General features: G+C 39.0%; 2 pseudogenes; both read right to left on the bottom strand.

Moving 5' to 3' along the window:
* LOC122350688 overlaps positions 1-24,492 on the bottom strand; it is a 70,473-nt pseudogene that overhangs the window by 41,083 nt on the left and 4,898 nt on the right.
* Positions 1,694-19,399, bottom strand: LOC122350277 (annotated as a pseudogene).

The raw sequence follows: 24,492 nt of genomic DNA, 5'->3' as shown, positions 1-24,492 counted from the left end.
TCTTACACCCTTTCAAAAGACTTTCATGATGGTGTAATTTTATTTTGGAAAAAACCTAAGATGTACAATTTACCCCTAGTTTAACAGTCATGGTTCGAGCCTAGTCCTAGACTAAAATGTAAATCTGAGCTGTTTCACCTGAAAGAAACGTACACTGACTGATTTTACATGTCAGTGGCTTTGTTTTGTCTCAAGACACCAGTAAAGCTTTTTTCTAAAGCACGTTTATAAAAATTACTTAAAATTTAACTATGGCCTAATCCTGGTTTAGGCTAAGCCCTGTCTATAAAACCTGGCCACTGCTGCTTTTCTAAAAGCCTTAAGGGTCCAAATGTTTGTTATTATCATGGATGGAGCTTCTTTTTTATTCAGTTTTATTTTTAGAAGGCTATGTGAAGGCTAAGAAAGCATGTTATACAAGTCTTTATGTCTTATAACCTGTATGACTCTTTTTTTTTATAGAAAATTCACAATCATACAGTACACACACATACAAACTCAAGCAATGCACTAGTTTCATACACCTATGCCTAATCTAAACACTTAACTTTTTGTGCTCATTATGATTAAAAACACAATTAAAATCTGACTTCATAATTCCTTGTTTTTTCCTTTATTTTCAATTTACATTAATTAAAATCGTAACAAAACCAGAACCAAAAAGAGAGAACAAACAAAAAAAAAAGACCAAGATCATAATAATATTAATTATAACAAAAATATACACACCCTCACACACACACACATCCTGTTCAGTGATACAGCGATCCTTTGGGAGCAAAATTCCGGCATTGTCAAAAGAGTCCCTCTGTCTTTTGATCATCCCGCGTAGTTCCGCATCCTCTGAGCAGGCTGTGTGTGTTGAATGAGGCTAGTTAGGAGTGGGATGGTCTGGGAATTGTGGGAAATACTGACTGATAGATCAATACTAATAGCACCTTCTGAAGATGGACCGAGCCGTGCCGGGGGGGTCTTCCTGACGCTTCTCGAACCCCAAGCTGCTTTCGTTCGCATCCAGATTTTAACTTTTTCTGTGTGAGGTAGCTTTTCTTGAAAAATGAAGATCATGCAAATAAACAAAAATAGAAATGGTTTCCAAATTTATTAGATTTTTTCTTTTTCTGCTGTTATGTTAAGGGACCAAAACTTCCTAGTTTGGGCAATCATGGGGAAAAAAAAAAAAGATTTACACAAAACAAAACAAAAAACTAAACAAAACAAAAAAAATAAATGGAACTGCACTTTCCCCAAAATATTGTCGGTGTGTGTAGGCACATGCTCACACACACCAACACGTATAATTGTGAAAATATATAGATCTGGCTGTTTCAGTACAGACTGAATCAAGAATTTTTGTTACTATACACAGTAAATATTAACTTATTCCCTCCTCAGGTTTAACATTTCACAAAATCTTGCATAATGTGATGTTTTCTTCTGAGTCACAGTCAAGAGGCTGAGGGCAGGGTGAAGTGGGACTGGGCATGGCCTTCTTTCTTCTTTAGTGGGAGGGACTACTGTGGTATCCAGCCATGACGCTGTGCAGCATCACCCAACCACCCACCCCCTGCAGGACGTGATGACATCAAGCCATGTTTCTGTCTTTCTTTGAATCTCTGAATCTTTTGGTCTGTCCCCTCTTGGCTCCCGGCAGGAGGCGCTGCACTGAGGGCTTGTGGAAACATGGCTGGATTTCAGAGGGAGAGACTATTTGGGGCAATCCCATTTAGCGCTGGTTTTCCTGCACACTAAACGTGGACAGCACGACTTTTTGTGTTTTAGAGAAAAAAAACTTTCGTCAATTTTCAGATTTTTCTTTTCTTCCATATTTCGTTACTTGGAGAGTGTATTGCATCCTCACAGTTATTGCTCGTCATTGGTATTTTTCCATGTCTTATTTCATAATCCACATATGTTTTATTTTTTTTTTTAAAGAAGCAGACTGCACCAATGTCCACTCCAAACTCCTGATCTGCTCCTCCGATGTCCATGGGAGCAATGTCCACGATGGGCAGCCTGGATGTCTTCTGAGTTTTGTACTCAATCACAGTCTTGGCCCACTGACCTGTGTGCTTCTGTAAGACAGTAAAAAGCCATGTAAGTGGATAATTCTATACTAAATATATAAATAAAATAAAAATAAGTGTGTGTGTGTTTGTGTTTATTGTAAGAAATATCTTATTAAGAAAAAAAAATTATTGTGCTGTTTAATATTTCTGTTTCTGTTATTTCTTAATAATTAATAAGCTATTAAGCAAGCAATACCTATTATATAAAAAGAAAAATATTTTATTTTAAAACATCATTCTGACCACAAACCTTTGAAAGGTAGTATAAATGTAATTTATTGTAATTTATTTAGTATGCGTACTATAGTCAGCATGTTCAAAAATTATATTTTATTACGTGACTCACCTTGCAGCCATCCTCAAGTACTCCATATGTAAAGCGGCTGTTGCCCTCTGCTCTGATCTCCACATCATTAGAGCCCTGCAGCAGAACGGCCTTCTTCAGGTTGCCTGTGGCTTGGTCCATGTAAGCAACGCTGTTCTTGCAGTGGTACGTGATGGTCTGAGTGGCCTCAGTAGACAGCAGTCTGAGGAAGTTCAGCTGGATGCTGGTAGTACTAGGAGTCTGGCTGCTATCAGCATAGCTGAACTGTTAGAGAAAGAGAAAATGTCTTTTAAAATCTTTAAAATATTGTAATTAATATTACTTAAAATAAATTCCATTTAAATAATTAATTTTATTTTATTCATTTAATTTAAAGGAATATTTTTAATAAATCTTTGGATGAACTATTCCTTTAAGACACAGACATAGTGACACAAGGGAAGAAAAGAGTGTATTTCAGCACAGCTGGTTTAAATATTTTCAGCACCATGGACCAACAAAAAATTCAGAACCGTGAACAGCTCCCTAAACCAGCTGTGGCACATTGTGACACATTTACAGTTCAAAATCACTTCCAAATGTAACCTTTATGCTACTGTCGACTATTCAAAACTCTTATTAGGATGTGCCTTGAGGTTTATTGTGCTTTTGGTCTTTTTCTAAAATTTAAAGTGCACATCTCCATAATATAAGGATTATACTCACGTGGAATCCACCGTTCATGGTCTCTCCAAACCAAATGTGCTTCTGCGCCTTGCTCTTGCTGCTCCACCAGTTCTTGCGTGGGATTTTGGGATTGCTGGGCTTCACGCAGGTCTCTCCGGTCTCCATGTTGCAGAAAACACTGATGGCATCAGCAGGGCTACCAAGGTTAGGATCCACCCAATACTCACCTGTGGATAGGAACCAGACATGTTTAATTGAGTAATAACGAGCATCATACACATCAGTGTGATTGACTGAGCATTTTCTGATGTTAGATTGTCTCTGAATCTCTCTTCTTACCGCTCTTTCCATTCAGGGTGGCAGAGTTTCAGGTCTCGGCAGGAGCGTGCAGGGTTCTTGCGGGAGCCACCTGGGCTGCGGATGTCCTCGATCTGGCTGTTGATCGACTTCAGTGTGGCATCGACCTCTACATCATGTTGTGTAAGAGAGCTGGAGGCCTCATCGGCACGCATGTAACGCAGAGGATCGGGTCCCTTCTCAGGCTGAGACAACCCAGCAAAGGCAGACATGTCAATGCCAGGGCCAGGGGGACCAGGAGGACCAGGGGGTCCAGGGTTACCAGGTGGACCCTAATGAGAACAGATAGAAAGAGCATATGAATCATAAATGTTAGTTTCATGTCGATACACCTAATGTCAGTGAACATTTGAGGTTTTATGAGCACTTACACTTGGGCCAGCCTCTCCAGAACGTCCACGAGGTCCAGGTGGTCCAATAGGTCCAGGCTGACCATTAGATCCGTCCTTACCAGCTGGTCCAACAGGTCCGGCAGGTCCCTATTGCAAGTAATATGACAACATTAATAATCCATCTGAGCATTAAAGGAAGATTCTAAATTGTCTATTCTCTCAATTGGACTAGCTGAAAGCCAGACTCACTTTAGCGCCACTTGGTCCAGCAGGTCCAGAAGAACCCTGGTCTCCAGGAGAACCCTTTTTTGAGGAGACAGGACAGAAGTGTAAGCATAGCTAATAAATCTACCTTTTCACTGTAAATTGTTGAAAAAACTAAAACTTGTAAAAGAGACTCACGGGAGGTCCAGGCAGACCCTGCAGACCAGTGAATCCTCGGTGTCCCTTCTGACCTCTTTCTCCAGCTTCTCCTGCCTCACCCTTATCACCACGAGGTCCTTGAGGTCCCTAATAAAGAGAAATGGAAAAAGTCCATCAACATGTGAGCAGCTATGGAGTGAGAGACGAACCAAAAAGTGACTTTTTAAAAAAATGCTATTTCAAGAATTGTAAAGCCTGATCTCTTCAATGTTCTGTTTTGTTCCACGCTCTTCATAAAATATACTTACAACCATGCCTCTAGCTCCAGCGGGTCCAGGGGTCCTCCAGGTCCTTGTGGGCCCTTTGAAAAGAAAAGAAGATGGCCCATAATAAATAAAACACAAGTGGTGGACGCTGCTAAAACTTCTAAACGTTTGATCTTCATAAGGATGTTCTTGTTTAATATCTTACAGGTGAATTTTTGGGGAGAAATGTTTTATGAAACGGTTGTGCTTAGTGTTGATTGTAATTATGCTGCCAAAGTGGGAAACAAAACTAGATGTCATGCATTTTTTTATACAGAAGATATAATCTGTATACTGTTGAAAATGAGATTTGTGAAGTTGATGTACTCACATTCTCTCCTCTGTCTCCCTGTTTGCCAATTGGACCAACGGAACCAGGAGCACCAGGTGCACCAGGAGCTCCAGGAGCACCAATTGGACCAGTGTTACCACGCTCGCCCTAGAAAATAACACACATTCTTTATTACAGTTGGTTGGAAATTCATCTGTGCATGTACTAACCAACAATTTAGTCCATCATTTTGAACAGAGAAATTAAATAATGGAATAAGAAATATTTAATATGAAATGACAAATAGTATTTTATTGTTTGCTTGTATGGACTTAGGACTGACTAGCCAGGCTGGACTGTTTTAGTTTCAAAAATATTTTGTTTGTTTCCATACCTTCACACCAGCAGCACCATCTCTACCAGGTGGGCCATCAGATCCAGGATTACCTGAGGGCAAACAGAATGGATGAGTGAGATTTGATTTAATAGTATGTAGAGGAAGAAAGTATTCACTAAACTGTTCACTGACTTCAGATCTGTATCTGTGTGAGTTAGATTATTGCAGTCTATTTTTACTTTCTTTGGTACAGGTACTGATATGTTATGCATGTATGTGTTCTTTACCTCACGTCCAGTCTCTCCAGCAGGTCCAGTCAATCCAGGAGGTCCAACAGGGCCAGGGGTCCACGGTCACCAGAAGAGCCAGGACCTCCCTGTTTGCCAGGCTCACCCTGTGGTACAAATTTGTGCATCAGTGAAAGATTTTCGGGCAAAATGTACTCTTGCACAATGACACAAAATTAATTTTAAGAAACAATTATTTAGACATATGTGAGATAAAACATAATTAAGTGGTGCTTAAAATGCATTTCTAATATTAATACTTTTGGTCTGATAAATCAAACACTAAAATTTATTCTAGATTTTATTGTGAATTGAAAAAGAGTTTGAATAACGATGTGTTGATGATGTTTCCTGTGGGTTCGTTTACTTACAGAGGGTCCTGGAAGTCCTGGGAAACCTCTTTCACCACGCTGACCAGGCAAACCAACAATACCACGCTGACCAGCAAGACCAGCAGGGCCGGAAGGACCATCAGGACCCTACACAAGAAATGAGAGAAGAAAGGTTAATACAGTAAATAAAACAATGAACATCTACAGAATACACCTGTGATTTCAATGCTGAAGTAAGTATGTATGAATGAATCTGATTCTTACAGGAGGACCATCCTCTCCAGCCTCTCCCTTCTCTCCAGGAGCACCAGGTGGTCCACGCAGTCCAGCATCTCCTGCTCTGCCTGGGGACCGGCATCACCACGAACTCCCTTAGGACCATCTTTACCAGCAGAACCTACAGGACCAGGAGGACCAGGGTTTCCCTGGGAAAGAATAATTAAAAGTACATTTGAGATTAGGATAGGTTTATGACAGTACAGTCATTCAGTTTGATTAAAATATGGAGGAACTACAGAGATGTGTCTGTGATATTAAGGGGCTTACATTGGGTCCAGGTGATCCGACTCTTCCTGCAGCACCTGGGAAACCAGTGGCACCCTACAATGGGGAAATATATTATTATTAAGAAACAATAACACTGAAAAGCCTTTACTGTCAAAGTAACAGGTAAAGACTTAAAAATGAACTGAAAATGATTACTTATGACTAATTGACTCACAGGGGCTCCTTGGGCTCCACGTGCTCCTTTAGGTCCTGTAACACCAGTTGGGCCCTGAAATCAAATAGGGATAATAGATGAGGCAAATATAATAATTTAATCCACACAGAGACAGCACAAAGTTGATGTATGATGCTCAACTGTTAATTTATGTAGACAATAGCAAAGACTTTAAAGTTCAGTAGCAATAACCAAAACCAAGCTGTTTTCTAAAAACGACCTCTTCTAACCACACATCAGTGTAAAAATGATTTACAAAATATATTAAATTATCAATAGTTAGTGAGGCACAAACACTTACCACTGGGCCGGGTGCTCCTGATGGTCCTTGAGGTCCAGGGATCCAGCCTCACCTTTCTGTCCTGACTCACCCTGCTCTCCTTTAATTCCAGGCTGGCCATCAGCACCCTAAATAGTGACAGTGTCAAAAGGTTGTAATCAGAGTTTCCTTATTGCTTGAAGTTTATTATCAAAGACAATTCCTAATCGATTATTTCACTACATCCTTTTTACATTGTAGCAACAGAGAATAGTAAATTATTTAAAAGTCTCACTATAGAGTTCTGAATTCTGTATTATATCTACTAGGTTTCCAATACATGCAAAAATGATTACATTAAATGACACAATGTTTTTCGAATCATTTTATTCATGGTCTTTAAAATGCCAAAATCCAGAGATATTGCAAATTAATACCTAATGTATAATTGTTTTAGTGCCCATATTTGTACCTTTACATTTACAACATTATGGACTGGTTGGGTTTTTTTTGGGGTTTTTTTACAGTTTCTTAAGTTTTTAAGCCATTATATGTTGCCTTATCAAAAGAGATTTTTATTTTTGAGTCTGAAAATATCTTTTATATGTAATCACTGCAGTAAAAAGGAGTTTTTTTGTAACTACTTACAGGAGGTCCAGCAAAGCCAGCAGGTCCGGGGGCACCAATCTCACCACGATCGCCCTAACAGGATGATGATAGAATAATGAATAAGATAAAGTCTAAAAAGAACCTTTAAAAGCCATGACAAAACCACAAATTCCATTCTTTTTTGTGTTTGCTGTCTAGTTGTAATAAACATATTAATATTTTGCTTACAGGGGCCCCACGAGCACCAGGAGCACCATTTGGGCCAATGGGACCATTTTCACCCTGTGAAAAAGAAAAAGAGTAATCAAACAACAGAATTAAACAATTTCCTCAAATAATATTATCATGCAACTACTGGATGAGACATTCACCTTAGCGCCATTGGGACCAGAAGGACCAGGTGGACCAATAGGACCAGTTAAACCCTGGGGAAAAATGACAGAAACATCATTACAGAAACATAAGCAAGAAAAAAAGCAGGCAATTTCCCTACATCGGCTGTCTTTATAGCACTTACTCTTGAACCATCTTTGCCAGGAGCACCTTCAGGTCCTTTCTCTCCGCTGTCACCCTAATAAAATGAGACAGTAAGTCACTCAGTCATTCAGTAGATCAATACCATGAAACTAGGTTGATGTAATAATAAGTGAGTATGGTTTTTAAAGTTACTTACTCTGTCACCTTTAGCTCCAGGGATTCCAACAGTTCCTCTCTCGCCAGGCATGCCCTGCAGACCAGGAGGACCCTGAGCTCCAGCAGTACCAGCTGGTCCAATTGCACCCTGTTGGAAATCAAACAATAAGGATTCATTCATTTGACTATTTAAAAGTGTAAAAATGAAGAATAGACAGATTTTATATGTAATTATAAAGCATAATCTCAGTCAGACATAATCTCACCTTAGGTCCATCGGTACCAGGAGTTCCTGGAAGTCCTCTTGGTCCCTGGAGACCCTGAGGGCCAGAGCCTCCTCTCTCACCAGGGAAACCACGTTCACCCTAAAAAAAAAAGACAAGAGTTATTTTGTGTAATGTCACATTACTGCTTATTTCCAGTAGTAATTGGGAATCTTGTTAATTAAATACTTACTCTTGGTCCAGTGGGACCAGCAGCACCACCCTCTCCAGGAACACCCTATAAAGAGAAAAAAGAGAAATATAACATAATTGGGATACTTAAAGGCACAAATAGAGAATTAAATAAATATCTTAAGTGATCCTCACCTGGTCACCAGGTTTACCAGGCTCTCCGGGGGCTCCAGTAGGTCCAGGAAGACCCTGTGCAGAAACAGAGTAATTCTTAGAAAACCTTGATCCCATGAAACTGACTCCTTATTCAGCTTCGCTAATTTAAGAGTGAAGTTTTCTCTTTCACAATTTAATAATATAGTAATATTAACAGAATATTGATTTGAATGTACCTGGAAGCCAGATGGACCAGGTTGACCCTGCTCTCCTCTCTCACCAGCTGGACCCTAAAAGTACACGAACATCATGATTTAGTCTTCAAGGAAATGTTTCAGACCGTGGCCGTTTATTGACTGAATGAAAGAACTGAGGTCATAAGACACTGTGAGTAATGTGATGTAATACTCACAGCAGGACCAGGTGGACCAGAAACTCCAGTCTCTCCATCTTTACCAGGCAAACCCTAATAGAGAAAAATAAAGAGAGAAAATACATTTTTACATTTTCCTGGTGCTTGTCTGTGCAAAAGCTCTGCTATGTGTTGTGAGCTGTTTCCAAGGTTAGTCTAGTTAGATCTGATGCTTAATGACATACAAGGCCAAGTAATGTGGACATTGGAACATGACTTACTCTAAGACCAGTACGTCCAAGAAGTCCTTTCTCTCCAGGTTTTCCAGGTTCACCCTGTGAAAGAGAGAGACAGTCCATTGAGGTACAACACATACATTTCCCAAACAATTTTACAGACCTAAATATGAACACTAGTAGCTGAAATGCTGAAATGCTCACATTGGCTCCCTTAGGTCCAGGGAATCCCATCACTCCAGGCTGACCACGAGCGCCAAGAGGCCCAGGAGGACCAGGGCGTCCATCTTCACCAGGGGCACCCTGTAATGAAAATGACATGTTTAGTACTGAAGATGCAGCATTTATTAGATCACAATGGCTTGTACCCAGTTTATGATGGATCTCTTTTTTGGTATGACAAAGGTTTAGGGTTGGTAGTTTTGAAAGAAACCTCTTATGCTCACCATGGCTGCAATATATAATTAAAAATAAAGTAACAACAGTTATATTGTGAAATCTCTTCTATTTTAAAATGTTATTTATTCCTGTGATGGTAAAGCTGAATCTTCAGCATCATTACTCATTCTATGCTGGTTTTGTGCTCATTTCTTTTTTTATACTATTTTTTTTAAATAGAAATATATTTTAACATTAAAAATGTCTTTACTGACATTTCCGAACAATTTAATGCATCCTTTCTAGATGGAAATATATTTTCTTAACTTCCTGAGCCTTTTGAACAGTACTGTATATCTTTTTGCATGGTGTAAATAGATTTATAGATACTCACAGGTGCTCCAACTTTTCCTTGAGGTCCAGCATCACCAGGGCGTCCAGTGAGACCCTATTAGAAGAGGAAGCAGATGAATGATAAAAAATACCATGAGCCTTTATACCAATGATCATAAACGCTGATTTTAGATTGTAATGTATGTTATCTACAGTTATGATGATCTAAATTGCCCTGAATAATCAGTTTTCAGGTTTTCACGTACTCTAGCTCCAGGAAGACCAGACTGCGCCCGTGCGACCAGGATCTCCAGTTGCACCTTTAGGCCGGTAACACCAGGAACACCACGATCACCAGGGGCGCCCTATCAGAGTACAGAACTTTTGAATACAGAGGAAATACATGGGTTAATTAGATGAGTAACCAACTGTCAGTCTAAATCACCAACCTTTGCTCCAGCAAGACCATCCTGACCAGGAATCCACGGTTACCTGGAGCTCCCTAACAAAAAGAACACATATGGGCTCGTTAATGTGGTTCTTCATCATCTAGTGAATCAGTAAATATAGCTAAGATAAGATACACACTCTTTCTCCAGGAGGTCCGAGAGGTCCGGCTGAACCAGGCTCTCCTCTTGGTCCTCTCTTGCCTTCTTCTCCAGATGGGCCAGGGGCACCCTGAGGTCCTACAACACCCTGTGTAATTAAGATAAAAACATAACTGATTAGTTTGCTACAATATTTCATAGGATTGAGATTGATACAATAGAACAGATGAATGAAGATAAATATTAGGATAAGGTGGGTTACTTACACGCTCTCCCTTGGGTCCAGCCTCGCCTTTAAATCCTGGGATACCAGGGTCTCCCTGTATAAACACAAAAGTGATTTCAATTAGTGCAATGCCGAAAATAATCAGTAACCTGTCCATCAGTATGAAATTATTAATAGTTTTATATGAAATCATTAATAAGCTTTTAAAACAGATCAGGACGTGATTACATACAGATTGTCCTTTAGGACCAAGAGGTCCAGTAGCTCCCTGAGGTCCTGGTGGGCCACGGGGTCCGGGGAAACCAGGGGCACCAGCAATGCCAGGACCACCCTGTAAAAGAGAAAAATGTCTATAATAGATTCACTGCAATAGTGTGACCAGACTAAAAATTATTTTAGAAATATTCAGAGAAATGCGTGAAAGAGAACAATATATTATATGAATATACTCACAGCAGATCCTTTGGCACCAGGAATGCCATCAGTACCAGGGTTACCCTGCAGAACGTGAACATTGAATTTTAAAATAGTGTATATGAAGAAAGTGAAGAAAATCTAAATCATGTTTTGCTTGTCATATCTGTAATTGTACTCACAGATGCACCAGCGGGTCCAGGTGATCCAGGTGTACCGGCCTCTCCACGGGGTCCTTGTGCGCCTCGGGTCCACGAGCTCCAGTGGGACCAGCTTCACCCTGCAGGAGTGAACATCACATCTCATTACCAACGATAATGTTATTCCTCATACATCTGTACAAATTTAAAAATGCTTACATATGAGAATAGTTTAAGAATTCATAGTGCTAAAGATGACTGGTATTTTACCTTAGCACCAGGGGATCCTGGGAAACCTGGAGCACCAGCAGGACCAACAGGGCCCTGAGCACAGAAACATTCACAAATGATCAGAGATGCATGCTTACTTCCTCATGCACTTTATACATCCCTATAATGTTATTTTGTGGTTTGTAAAAGAGAGATGTACATTTTCAGTATTTGAAATAAATTTTCTACATTTTTTAGTAAATATTGTATGGAATTATTAAGTTAAATACATACATATCTTTAAACTGACAATCATTCACATTGATATCAGGATATCCCCATATGGGGTTACCATTAGTATAATTTAGGATTACACAGACTTCCTGAACTTGAGAAAGTGAAGAAATGCACTTACAGGAGGACCAGCAGGACCAGGCAGACCATCATTACCACGAGCACCCTGTGGACAGACATAAGTAGATCATTACAGCCGAAAGCCACCTTTGCTGCTGCAATTTTGATCATATAGAGTATTCTTTATTTGGCCAGTGTTTAGTTGGAGTATTCACTTACAGCAGCACCAGGAGGTCCAGGACGGCCTCTCTCACCGGGCAGACCACGTGGACCCTGATAGACAAAAAAAAGAAGTAGAAAACAGTATGGAGAGTGTTAGATGAACTATTTCATTGTCAGAAACCTACTAAATAAATCATCAGGCCATTTTTGACTCTAGGTACTGACCATTGGTCCAGGAGCACCGTTTTCACCATTAGCACCAGATTCACCCTGAAAGAAGAGAAAGGAGACTGATTACACCTGACAATTGTATAATATTAGGTCAAATCAATTTGCTCAGAACCTAATTAAAATGAATTAGCACATTTAGCATTTAATATTACATATAACTATATATTTCTCAATGTTCTGGTATCTTTATAGCCCTTATAGTTTAAAATATATCAGTAGAAATTAAATTATATTTAAGTTATTTCATAATATATATTTTTTTCAAAACAGACTCGCAGATAATGCTTTACAAAAGCACATACATTTAATAAATGTCTGTTAAATGTAAAATGTATGCTTTTTGTCTTGTTTTAAATAGTTTTACTATTAGAAAAAATGAACTGGTAGTGCATATTATTATTACATATTCTGTTTGTCAAGGTCTGATGTTTTTATACGAGCATTTATAGTTTAAAATACATTTATCATTTAAAACACCAGTGGAAATTTAATTCAGTTCAATTCCTTTGCTTTGGATTCAATATACATTACATTGAATCAAAAGCAGGTTTTGATACAATAAAGCCATACAATGACATTAATTGGATAAATGTACGTTAGAATTTGGATGTCTTGTGAAACTTGTTAGCAGTGTGTTCTTGTATGCTGCCAGATATGATTATTGACAGTGTGTTAGGATGAATTGTACATAGTTTATCTGTCAGTCGGGTGTTTTAACTGATTTTTATGTTGCTGTACCTTAGCACCTGCAGCACCAGCCTCTCCTTTAGCTCCATCAAGACCTGGGTGTCCCTACAGACACATTCAAAGAATAAATGCATGTATTTATACAGAAATAAACATACATAAAAACAATTCATTCTAACTGAAACTCACTCTGTGTCCTTTGATTCCAGGAAGGCCAGGTGTTCCGGGGAATCCACGGGCTCCCTGTCATATACATAAGAAAACTTAATTATATTGCATCTATGGCCATTATAGCAGAATACAAACAAGCGACTGAAACAGTTGCATGCTAGTCTTTGTTTGTGTGTGTTGTTTACCTGAGGCCCTGGGGGTCCACGCTCGCCAGACTTACCAGGCTTGCCAGCCTCACCCTGGAAGAAAAGCAGGCAGTGACATTGCAGTTAGTAGCTGTCAAGCATTCAGCTTTTGGAAAAGGTTGAAAATTAAACAAGTCTGCTAAACCAAAGTACTTACATCACTTCCGGGTTTTCCAGGGGGTCCAGGTGGGCCACGGGGACCAAGAGGACCCTATAGTAAAACAATTGTTATAAGTTGATATAACTGACCTAGTTAAGCTGTCTCTTTGTGCATCTGAATGTATCATTTGTGTGGGCCATGTAATATGTGGGTTTATAAAATGCCATATGTGTGTGTATGTAGGCGATGATTGGGACACTCACAGCAGGACCGGGTTCACCAGCCTCTCCGGGGTTGCCTTGGAAACCTTGTGGGCCCTGGAAGGGAAACAAATGACAGTGTGAGCTTAGGAGTTGGCGTTGGTGGGTGCTAACATGTTACTCATATCTGTCTCATCAATGGTAGAAAATAATCAGCTTTACATTGTTTTTCTCAATTAACTGGGAATATAAAATGATTATGATTATGAATTGTGTTTTTACTCACAGGTGCTCCAGGAGGGCCGGGAGGACCACGGGGACCCATTGGACCCTGTAGATAAAACAGTGGAAATTGAAAGACAGCATGGCAGCTTTGACCCAGATAAGAGCATCAACTCTGTAATATTCATCGTATATTCCCTTTATTGTTATCATTTTATTTTATTAATCAGAATTATGTATTTTATTGCATGGCAATTTATTTTTAGCAACCCCATGTATTCCAGAATCCATGTATCACTGTAACTTGGTGAAAACAGGTGGCATTTTAAAAAGCTATTGTGACTAAATCAGTCAGTAGGGGGCACTGAAGATCAGTAAAGATATTATACTATATGATGCAGAGTTCATTTACTTAAAGAAAACTATTTTTGAGACGGGATTTATTCAGTGTTTGGAGAGTTTAAAGTATAATTATAAAATATTTTATGTATATAATGCATTTTATTAATTCACGCATGTAGCTTTTGCTTTTTGTTATGTTAAAATACGTTTGATCAATGCTTGGATGTAAAAAAACTCAATAAACAGAATAAATGAAACTTCAATGAAATGTCATTCCAGAGCATTCTGGGAGGGGAAAGACCTTACAAACAGTATCTGAATTGCAGACCTACATACTACTATAATACTATAATAACTATTATTTTGCATTATAATATTTTTTTGTATTATTCTGACGGATCCAAATGAACCAAACACAAAGAGATATTCTTTCAACATGGGATTCAGTTTACAGAAAAATGTATTTCACTCAATTGCAAAAGGTATTTTATATATATACGTAGATATGTCTGTGAGCATATAGATATGTATTTTCTCACCATTGGTCCCTGCATCACACCCATCTGAGCACCTCCCGCCTTCTCATCAAAACCACCAGCCATCTGAGCAGCAAAGTTCTGCACACATAGGAAAACACATTTACAGTAACCCTGCAAGCGGCAGACGCAAATTGAGTGAGTAGATGAAAGGAGAGGAGGAACGTACTCCTCCAAGTCCAGGGGGACCATTAGGTCCTGGTGGTCCAGGGGGTCCTGGGTTTCCAGGTGTACCAGGCTCGCCATCTCTCCCTCTTGGGCCGGGATTTCCCTAAAGGGTGGGAGAAAAATAACAGAGCATATGAGCGGAAAAGAACAGAGATTAACTAAAGCCTTTTCACATGACAGCATCCTGCAGAGTGTGTCCACTGCCGACTTAATGTACCCGGCTAACTGCTAATAAGGTCTGACATCACTTTACCTAACAAGTCTGAGAAAAAAGTTGGAAAAGGCAAAATGTCTTACCTTCTCACCCTTAGGTCCTCTCTCTCCGCGTGGTCCCTGCTCTCCTGGGGGTCCCTTAAATCACAAAAAGACAAATGTAAATCATCAAAAGTCAAAAATAAAGCTGTAGGTCTCTGGTGTGAAAGGTACAACGGTTTAAAACTCAAATAAATGTTCTAGAGAGCCCCCTAGTGGAGGAAAAGCAATGATGTTTCGCACATAATTCAGAAACAGACTACCAAAGTGTTTCTGATTCATCTCACCATTGGGCCAGCAGGTCCTCTTGGTCCTACAACCTACAAAAAAAAAACAAATAAATATTATTTTCCGACTCCAGTTTTCAAAATTTGGTCAAATCTATCTAAAACTCAAAGCTGTTTACTGGTGAAATCACTTACATCTGCAATATCACCTGGTTCTCCTTTCTGCCCCTGCGTAGAGTAACAAAGAACAGATTTAAGACTTACTATACAATTTATGTAATTGATTCTAGCATATTATCCATTTCTTAAAGACGTGACTCACCTTTGCACCAAGTGACCCTGTCGAATCATGTCACAGGATGAAGGGAAGATAAAGATTGACAGTTAGACACAGTAGGAAGTGGTTCTGCATTTATTATATCAATTAGCAAACACATATGAAATCAATCAATGTAGCGGAATAACAGTCTGTCTGGAGTCACAACCTCTGATTCTTACATTCTCAATAATACTGCTGGCACATCATAAAAAAAATTAGAGGTCGCCAAAGGGTCAGGCAAAAGCAGGCTGTGAAAGAAGTAATCAGCTAATACTGACTCATAATGAGGACGGTAAACTAGTCAGACACTCAGTGGTACTGTCAGAACTAATGAACTGCTATTCCCTGCGGAAACTACATAACTGCACCCCACCAGGCCTTGTACCAAAACAGCATCATTCTCTTCCCAATCTGCTTCAGTTAAACTGTTAAAGGCAGAATATTAAGGTGCAAGCTCACGATCATTTGAAAACAAGCATTATGCTTTATATTAGAAGCAATATTATGCTATATGTTGCTCAGCCAATTAGATAACCAAAACAAACAAATGCATATAAAAGTTTAGTGAAAACTCATTCTGTATCAATGCCACGGACTGAATACAGCGAGTAGCAATATATTAAAAATGTTCAGGAAAAACATTTCTGCATATTTTGATAATTCTGTTCATTTTATTATTGTGTGTATCTGTGCAGCAGCAGCAGCAGCACACAACATTTTGAAAATGAACAATATCAGCTGTCAAGGTTGACTGAACAAGAAGTGAAGGAAAAAAAGTTGAAAGAACACTTCAAAATTTTTTGTTAATTAGGTGTTTGAACGGGGTTGTGCCACGACCTCTAATTCAAAGACCCATTGTCTTGTTTTTCAGTTTTTTTCCAAACCAAAGCAGTCTATGGCCAAGGTGAGTCCACTTTCAAGAAAATTTTTTTCAAGAAAAGTCTTTTTTAAAAAAAAAAAAACTGAATATCTATCTGTTTGAACTTTGAATGTTTTAAAAAAGCGTACAGTAAAATATAATACAATATAGTATAATATAATGTAATATGTTATTGATTCTTTTAACTTAAAATCGAATCAAATCATCCTCAGAGAATAAAACATTATGTCACTAATGTATAAGTGAGCTCAAAACTTACAAAGTAAATTGTTTTTATTGAAATATTGAGTAAAAAAAAATATATATATATATATATATATATATATATATATATATATATATATATATATATATATATATATATATATATATATATATATAAATAAATAAAAATATAGTGGCTTGGTTAAAAAAATGGATTTCACAGCAAACAATTCAAGATTGTGCACTTTGTATAAAAAATAAAATAAAATAAAAAAGTGGACACATTTTAGCCATAACTGTCTTCAACTGAAAAACATAATTTGCACCAAAATGCAAACGCAAAAACTTAAAAGTGTTGCTTTATTCCCTTTACATGTTTGCTTTGAGTTCTGAATCACATGACATGACCATCTAGAGTACTCTAGTGGTATGTGACACTTGTCATGGTTACAGAACTCAGAGCAGACAGACAGCTAGAAGAACAGGTAGACAAGCAAAGAGAGCTGTATAAGCAGAGAGCGGACCGATAGGTTCGTCGGTGTCAGCTGGGCAGATGGGACAGCACTCTCCAGGTGGAATGATGGGATTGGCACAGTCTCTCAGGTCCTCACAGATGACCTCGTCACATAGTACTGCCCTGAATCACACACACAGACACGGCACGCTTCTGGCTTCCATACTGCACGGTCTGCATAGTGCTGGCCATCCTGGATGCAGCCGCCAAAGTCTTCTTCTGCAGCCACCAGAAGGGGGCGACAGAAAGGAGTGCATGGGGTTAAGAGACAGGTGAGCAATGTAAAAATAACAGCCTCATCCTGAAAAACTAAGTTGTATGGATCTCATATATATATATATATATATATATATATATATATATATATATATATATATATATATATATATATATATATATATATTCTAAATTCTATCCATAAACAAAATTCTAATTTTCTGTTCACCTGGTGGCTGGCATCTGGTTACATTTTGATTATACAGTCACCACAACACTGGTTAGTAATATTTGCAGGGTGCATATATGACACCCTGGTGTAAAATGTGGGCTCCTGTAGTCTGCGTATTTGTAACTGAACCCCAAATCTACAAAGCTAGCAATGAATGGGGCTTTCTCAAACACAGACAGGGCTGCATTGACAGCCTGGTGCCTTATGCAAACACACCCCTCTCGAGAGCTCCATCTGGATCTAATGGTCTCACTTACCACCAGGGCAAACACACCCTCATGGGTCGAAAAGGACAGCCCTCACACACACAGAACCCCTTGATGCGTTTGCTTTTCAGATATTCATATGAAAGTGTAATTTGACTTCAGCTTCCAGCCCCGGCGCACATGAATGCGGCAATTATAGCTCTTAACTGTAAATACGGAAAATCCACTTTTCTTGAATGCAAGTAAAGGCCGGCCCGAGCAAGCGTTCCGCGTGATTAACATTTCCTTGTTTATTGAGGAGTGAGAAATTTAATGAGAACACAGGAAGATCATCATCTGCCTCGTTATTCTTCTATCGCTTTACAGTTCACCAGATATCACACGTGACACTCTTCCGAGATGCTTGTGCCTCTTCGAGGTTGCCAGTCTGATGTTATGGCGTTTTAAACAACATTCCACAGACCCCCTCCCTATCTACCCACCAAACCTAGTTCCCCAAATCTCCTTCTAATCGACGTAAAATCCCCTGAACTAAACCCGAAACATTTGTTGCTTTCCAAACCCTTTGCACGTGTGCTAACGGTGCACCGTTTGAACCCTTGTATGATCCTTTGCTCCTAATCTCGAGTGAGACAGCGCTCACACTAACACCGGTGGGTGTATTAATCACCTATACAGATCAATCATTATAATGCTGAAATGGTTACAAGTAACCTTTCTCTTTAAATCATTTTGGGTTCCTCGGTTCGTCACTCTCGGTTAAAAGTTCCTCTAAGAACTCTAAAGATATTTTCTACAGGTATCCCGTATGCTTGACTTCACGAAAACTGACAGCTAACTGACAGGTAGCAAAAACGTAAAGGTTTGTTTTGTCATCTTGGAGTTTTTTACTGAATTAAACGAACCAGGAAACAATACATCTAATAATTCGTTGCTTTTTTTTCTGTCGGAACTTTTGTGGTCTCGCACAACTCACTACTAGCGCAGTTAGTTATCCGCCGCCGATTTTAACATTATATTTACGTTACAACGATAAATAACGAGAGAAAGACGCACGTTTTACCACCATATCGTAATCACACAGACCCTGTGCAGCTCGAACGGCGTACTGTTGCTATAGTAACCTCCTCAGGAGAAAGTTACTTGGCGAGCATCAGTCCCCGCGCACTGGTTAACTTGCGTTCAAACTTTTGCGGTGGCCGAACAGTTGTTTAGAAACGTTCATTCACAACGAATACGTGGCTACTTTAGCTGTTTCGCTCTTTATTTTAGATAGCTTAGGTCATTTAATAAACACAAGAGTCTGAACCTGTCGTTCTGCCTGCACTGCGAGCGAAAACCAGAGCTTTCAAATCATTGGAGCGCGATGCGGTTTAGACAGCTTTTGCGTTTTCACGCGTCGCTCGTTCGCAATAAAACTCTGGATATCTACAGACTTAGACCTAAAAGACAAGCACGCGGTCTTATGTATACTTTTCGTTTTGTTTTTAAAAAATTGAGTCAAGACATTCCACAGTCCAGAGGTGAAACGCGCAAATCAAACCGATCCATTCCAAACTTTCCTCTCATGTAACCATGGAAACACAGTGCGATTTTTTTATAGCAAGATACTTTGAATTTCAATTTGAAAAATTCCAACTTACGGTCATCTTCTTGTTGACATCTTACAAGGGATAGCAAAACGCAATGCGTTGCTACAAGTAACAGGAGAGTCCGCGAATCCGCTAATCTGAACATGTCTAAAAGATTAGACATGCAGGTCCTCAGGGTCAAAGTCGCCGAAGAACCGGCGGGCGGCAGCTCTGTGCTCGCGAAGTGTGTGGAAGTGGATGTGGATGTATTTGGGAGGATCCGACGCCAGGCGCACACAGACAGAACCCACCGCGTCAGTCAGAGCTCCGCGGTTTTATGTCCACTGGCGCATTTATGAATCTTAGTATATCCCAAAAAGTGAGTCAACCCCGACCCCACGAGCGCTGAAATACAGGCCATATCAGCCCCCAAGCCCACCCCATTGGGAAAGAAGAGGGGGCAAAAAACTCCGCCACTCCTCTGTCTCAAGAACAATTCCATCCAAACCCATCCACCTCCCCTCAGCGCCCTTTCCTGGCAAGTGGCAGACTTTCTCTGCGCTTTTGTATGAAAGTGCATCAGAATGGCCTTTGCTCAGAAAGAGACTTGGAGAACAAAATACTTTCATTGTTTCAAAGATTTTTGACCCACTAGGTTGCACATGACCGTAAAAACTCAAGATAATGTCATGGAGTTTTGTGAGTATGTGAACCATGGGTGTTCATACATAATACAGTGTGAACATCATCCGTCAACATTTATGTATATGATGTACTTGCAGTTTGCATGTTCAATAATACTTATTTGCAAAGCCAAAAATGATGTTACTGGTGGTATCGGACATCTTAATTAATCTTAATCACTGTGAATAAGATAAACAACATCAAACAGCATATTGTCTTTTTGATTCAACCATTCCAACGTACTTGTATCAAGCTTATCCACTAGGCTTCAACACTTGGCACAACCTGACTGAATTTAAACATTATTTCTCTGGTGGAGTGCCAGCTGCTTCAGAGTAGTTGTTATTACAGTACAAATAAATGTTCTGTTCTGCCAAAGCAGTAACTTAACAGCAGCTCTTTGTTTCAGAAGCAGTTTTGTTATTGAATAAAGTAAAACTAAATCTAAACTAAAACCAAAGCTAAAAATGTTAACCAATTAATTAACCTATTAATTGAAATTAGAAATAATGTCATGACAGCTAACTGAAATAGCTGCGTTTTCAAGTTGATATAATACATTTTCTACAACTAAAGCAATTTCTAAAAATAAAGATATTAGAAATATAAAAAATAATAATAAAATAAATAAGAATAAAAAACCTATATAAAAATATAGTGAAAAATATCAATAAATTATTATTTTAAATATTAATATTACAATAACACAGTGTATATCTGACCTCAAATGTTTCAAATCTTTTAGAAAAAATCTAACTTCTAAATATCTAAGTGTAAAGACTTTTTTTTTGTTGCAAAACTACAAAAAAAAATCTCCATCAGTACTTTTGTTTGCGTCTTCCCCAGTGTAGTTGGCAATTTATACAAGTTTATGTCCTTTATATAACTGTTCCACAATCCAATCACAATAAAACATCTACCATATCATCTGTCCCACTGTGGGAACAGAGGAGGAGAAAATTTGTAATGCTCGTGGGATTAAAAGATCAAACTGCAAAAAGCGAGTAGAAGCATAAAAGAAGGAATACGGATACTGGAATCTCGGCCTCGGTGTGAGACATCCTGTGTATGCAGATGAGTGTGTATACAGTGTGTGCACATATGAAAATCAGTGTGTGCGTTTGTGGTCGTGTGCATGCGTGAATGCATGTCTATTAGTTTTATGAAGGGATATGTGTATGTGTGTGTACTCATCAGGGCGACTGTGCACACACCTGTTGGATGTGTGTGTGTCGAAATGAGCCTGACTGTGTGCTCTGTAAGACACACACACAATGCGACTCTGTGTGCAGACCTGAGGAATGTGAGAGAGCACCGGGCAGTGGGGAGAAGAGAGCCGCGGGTGTGGATGGAGGGAGGGTGCGGAAGGTAGAGGGACGAGGGAGAGGAGAGAGCGGCGGCAGGAACACGGCGAGGCTCCAGGGTGTGTAGGGTGGCTGGGTTGCGGGTATATCAGATGATGTGGGGCCTGCCGATTGTACGAGAACATGTGTCGGGAGCAAAACACCGACCGTGATTGGCATCAGGTATCAGAAGCCCGATCGTGCCCGAAGATTAAGCACCCACCAGGCTTTTTCTAAATGTGGGGCTTTTCCACTATACTATGAAAGCTGTTACGCAAAAAAGCTGAACTAAAGGGATGGTCAACCAAAAGGAAAATTCATTTACTCAATCACGTTGCATTTTTTGTTGATTCCCCATTGACTACCGTTTTATTTTGTTCATCCTTACAGTCCATTTGTTCACATTCAACAGAAGTCATACTTCAGGAACAACACAAGGGTGGGTAAACTGATGCCAAAATGTTCATTTTGGGTGGTCTATCTCTTTAAAAGTGGATAAAATCAACTAGGTGGCATGCAAGACCCTGAAACGTTGCAAAATGTTCTGATCCATGCGCCAAGATAAGATGCCCAACGGACTCACATGAGTGAACAATTGTGCCGTTTTGTGACACTACACCGTAATTAAAGTGCTGCACAATTGTTCTTTCAATACTCTCCCAGACAGGAAATTTGACATCTCATATTGTAATGCAGACAGTGTATTAAAATAACATTTTCGTGTTTTTTTCACGACTGTAGGGAAACCGTACTGTTCTGTTTGATATTACAGTCCACATGGGGGCCTTAAGTGGGAAGGATTCGTTCTGTCTTTGTTTGGTCTCATAAAGCTTTCTATTTATTCTCATAACTTCTGAGATAAGCTATGGCAAACAGAGTGGCTGGTGTCCTGGGACAGAAGGATTTTCTGAATGAAGGGTCCCTGTTGATAGAGTGATTTAAGCCACAAATGGGCTTAGCCATCCAGGACACCACTGTCTGGGTTTAACAGCTCCTTTGACTTTATCCAAAACTTAATGTGGTTAATCCAGCATTCACTATTTGATTTAATCAAAACTGTTGATCAGGAGTTTTCAAGCGGTGGGCCAGGGCCCCAGGCGGCCATGAGAAGTGCTAGGGAGTCTGCGGAAAAAGTGTAAATTAATAAAGAAATGAGTGATAAAACTTAGCTTAAAAGCGTTTATGTGTAATGAATTACAAAGGAGTTATTATTATAATTTTTTTCATAATGTGCGTTATAATCGATTATATAATGTCATGAATAGTTATAACCAAATTTAAAATGCATAGTGTAACAATGAATTAATAAAGCGCTATAATGTGTCAATTACGAATTACAAAGCATAATTAATGCATTAAAACTACTTTTGTAATGCATTATACATAAGTTTTACATAAAGTGCTACCTAAACTTTTGCAGTAGGCAGAATCACAAAATCTAATTAAATATTTTACAATATGAATATTATTCATATTCATTATATAAATGTATTCTCACATTTATATTATATTATATTATATCTGAAGAAATGTTCCAGAATATTTTTCCAGGTATGATTTACAACTCCATGTAAAGCAGGCGCTACCATGATCTGCTTTCCGTGGAACAATAGTGTTTACTAATGCTGTATCTTAGAACAAACACATGCACACACACACACACACACAATTGCCAAACAAAACAAACAGTTCACCACAGGGACTCTGCATTCTTAGCAGCTCCTGGTACACATTCGGGTGAGGTTAAGTCCCTGTGAACCGGCCTGAAAGTGACCCTGTTTGTGAACATTGCGATCCAAAGCTTCACCAGGTTCTCAAGCATTCAGGTGGCATGTGGATGCTTATTGAATAAAGACACATATAAAGCCAAAAGAAAAATCGGCGTAAAAGATTGATCAACGTAAGAATCTTGACTTGGCCAAAACCTAAAAAGAATGCTTCTTTGATAATAGAACATATGTGCAAATGTAAATATAATTCTATAACATAAAGTAGTTCTGAAGTAAAAACAGTAAATTGCTTGAATAAGCATGAATAAATGCAAATTTTAACAAAATTGTACTCTACTGTTCAGTTGTTTGGGGTCAGCAAGATTTAGTTTTTAGAAAGTACTACTTTTATTCAGTAAATAATAATTACGCAATATGTATGTCTTTAGTGTGTTTTTTCAATCAAATATATGAGCATAAGATACTTCCCTCAAAAGTATAAAAACAAAATTAAACCAACCCCAAACTTTTTAAGCGGTATAGTGTACACTGTAAGTGCAATGTGCGAATTTTAACACAAAAAGTGTTACAGAATCAACGGATAATCAATAATGGCGGCGATGAATAATTACGTTTGTCAGAATATTGATTGAAATTCTAACTTCCTAATTCCCTCAATTGAGGTCAGCAGTTTTAGTCTGTACATAGATCAGAGAATGTTGGGAGGCTGAAAGAAGGAAGATGGAGGGGAGAGGGGGTTTAAGATGGAGCAGGTAGAACAAAGCCAGCATTCATGGACACAGTGAAGGAATGAAAAACATTCTCCACCAAGAGGCGCGCATAGTCATCAGTGAGGGCATGGTTTACGATGTGTGTGCTGTGTGTATGAATGTATGTGTGCAGTAACAACGAAAGGATATGATATGAGAAGGGGTGTTTGATCTAATGATAAGTGGGTGTAATTTTACTCCAAGCTCCGGTTAAAAGGAGCCCTCGCTGCAGTAGAACTGTTAGAGAGAAAGAGTGGGAGAAAGTGAAATGGCACACACTCTCAGAAAATAAGGTAGGCTACTAAAGCTGTCACTAGGGTGGTACCTTTTTAGAAAGGTGCCCTTTGTACACTTATGTTATACCAAAAGGTTGCATATAAGCGGTACCTTAAATGCACATATTAGTATAAAGGTACAATTTTTAAAGATTTGAAAACACCACTATTGCTACTTTACTTTTTTTCTTAGTGTATGTGTGTGCCAGTAAGGTCCTCAAAGACAACAGTACAATGGCCCACACAGCCTCTCTGGAATGAATTTAATCAGAGTTCAGGGCAATTCTGTCAGTCTGGAGCTCAAAAAGAACGACTTATTTTTATGCTCTTCCATGAAACTGAACAAATTGAGACTGCAAATATAAAGCCCCAATTGTAAAGGAAGTGAAAGAGATGATAATGTGTATAAACTGACATTTTGTGCTGTAGAAAGGTGAGGTTAGTCGGTATGTTGGTGCGATCTCGATTCACGTCCGTT

The sequence above is a fragment of the Puntigrus tetrazona genome, chromosome 8, assembly GCF_018831695.1.
Source record: "Puntigrus tetrazona isolate hp1 chromosome 8, ASM1883169v1, whole genome shotgun sequence".
NCBI classification, from domain to species: domain Eukaryota; kingdom Metazoa; phylum Chordata; class Actinopteri; order Cypriniformes; family Cyprinidae; genus Puntigrus; species Puntigrus tetrazona.
This window is presented reverse-complemented; position numbering and strand designations above follow the sequence as displayed.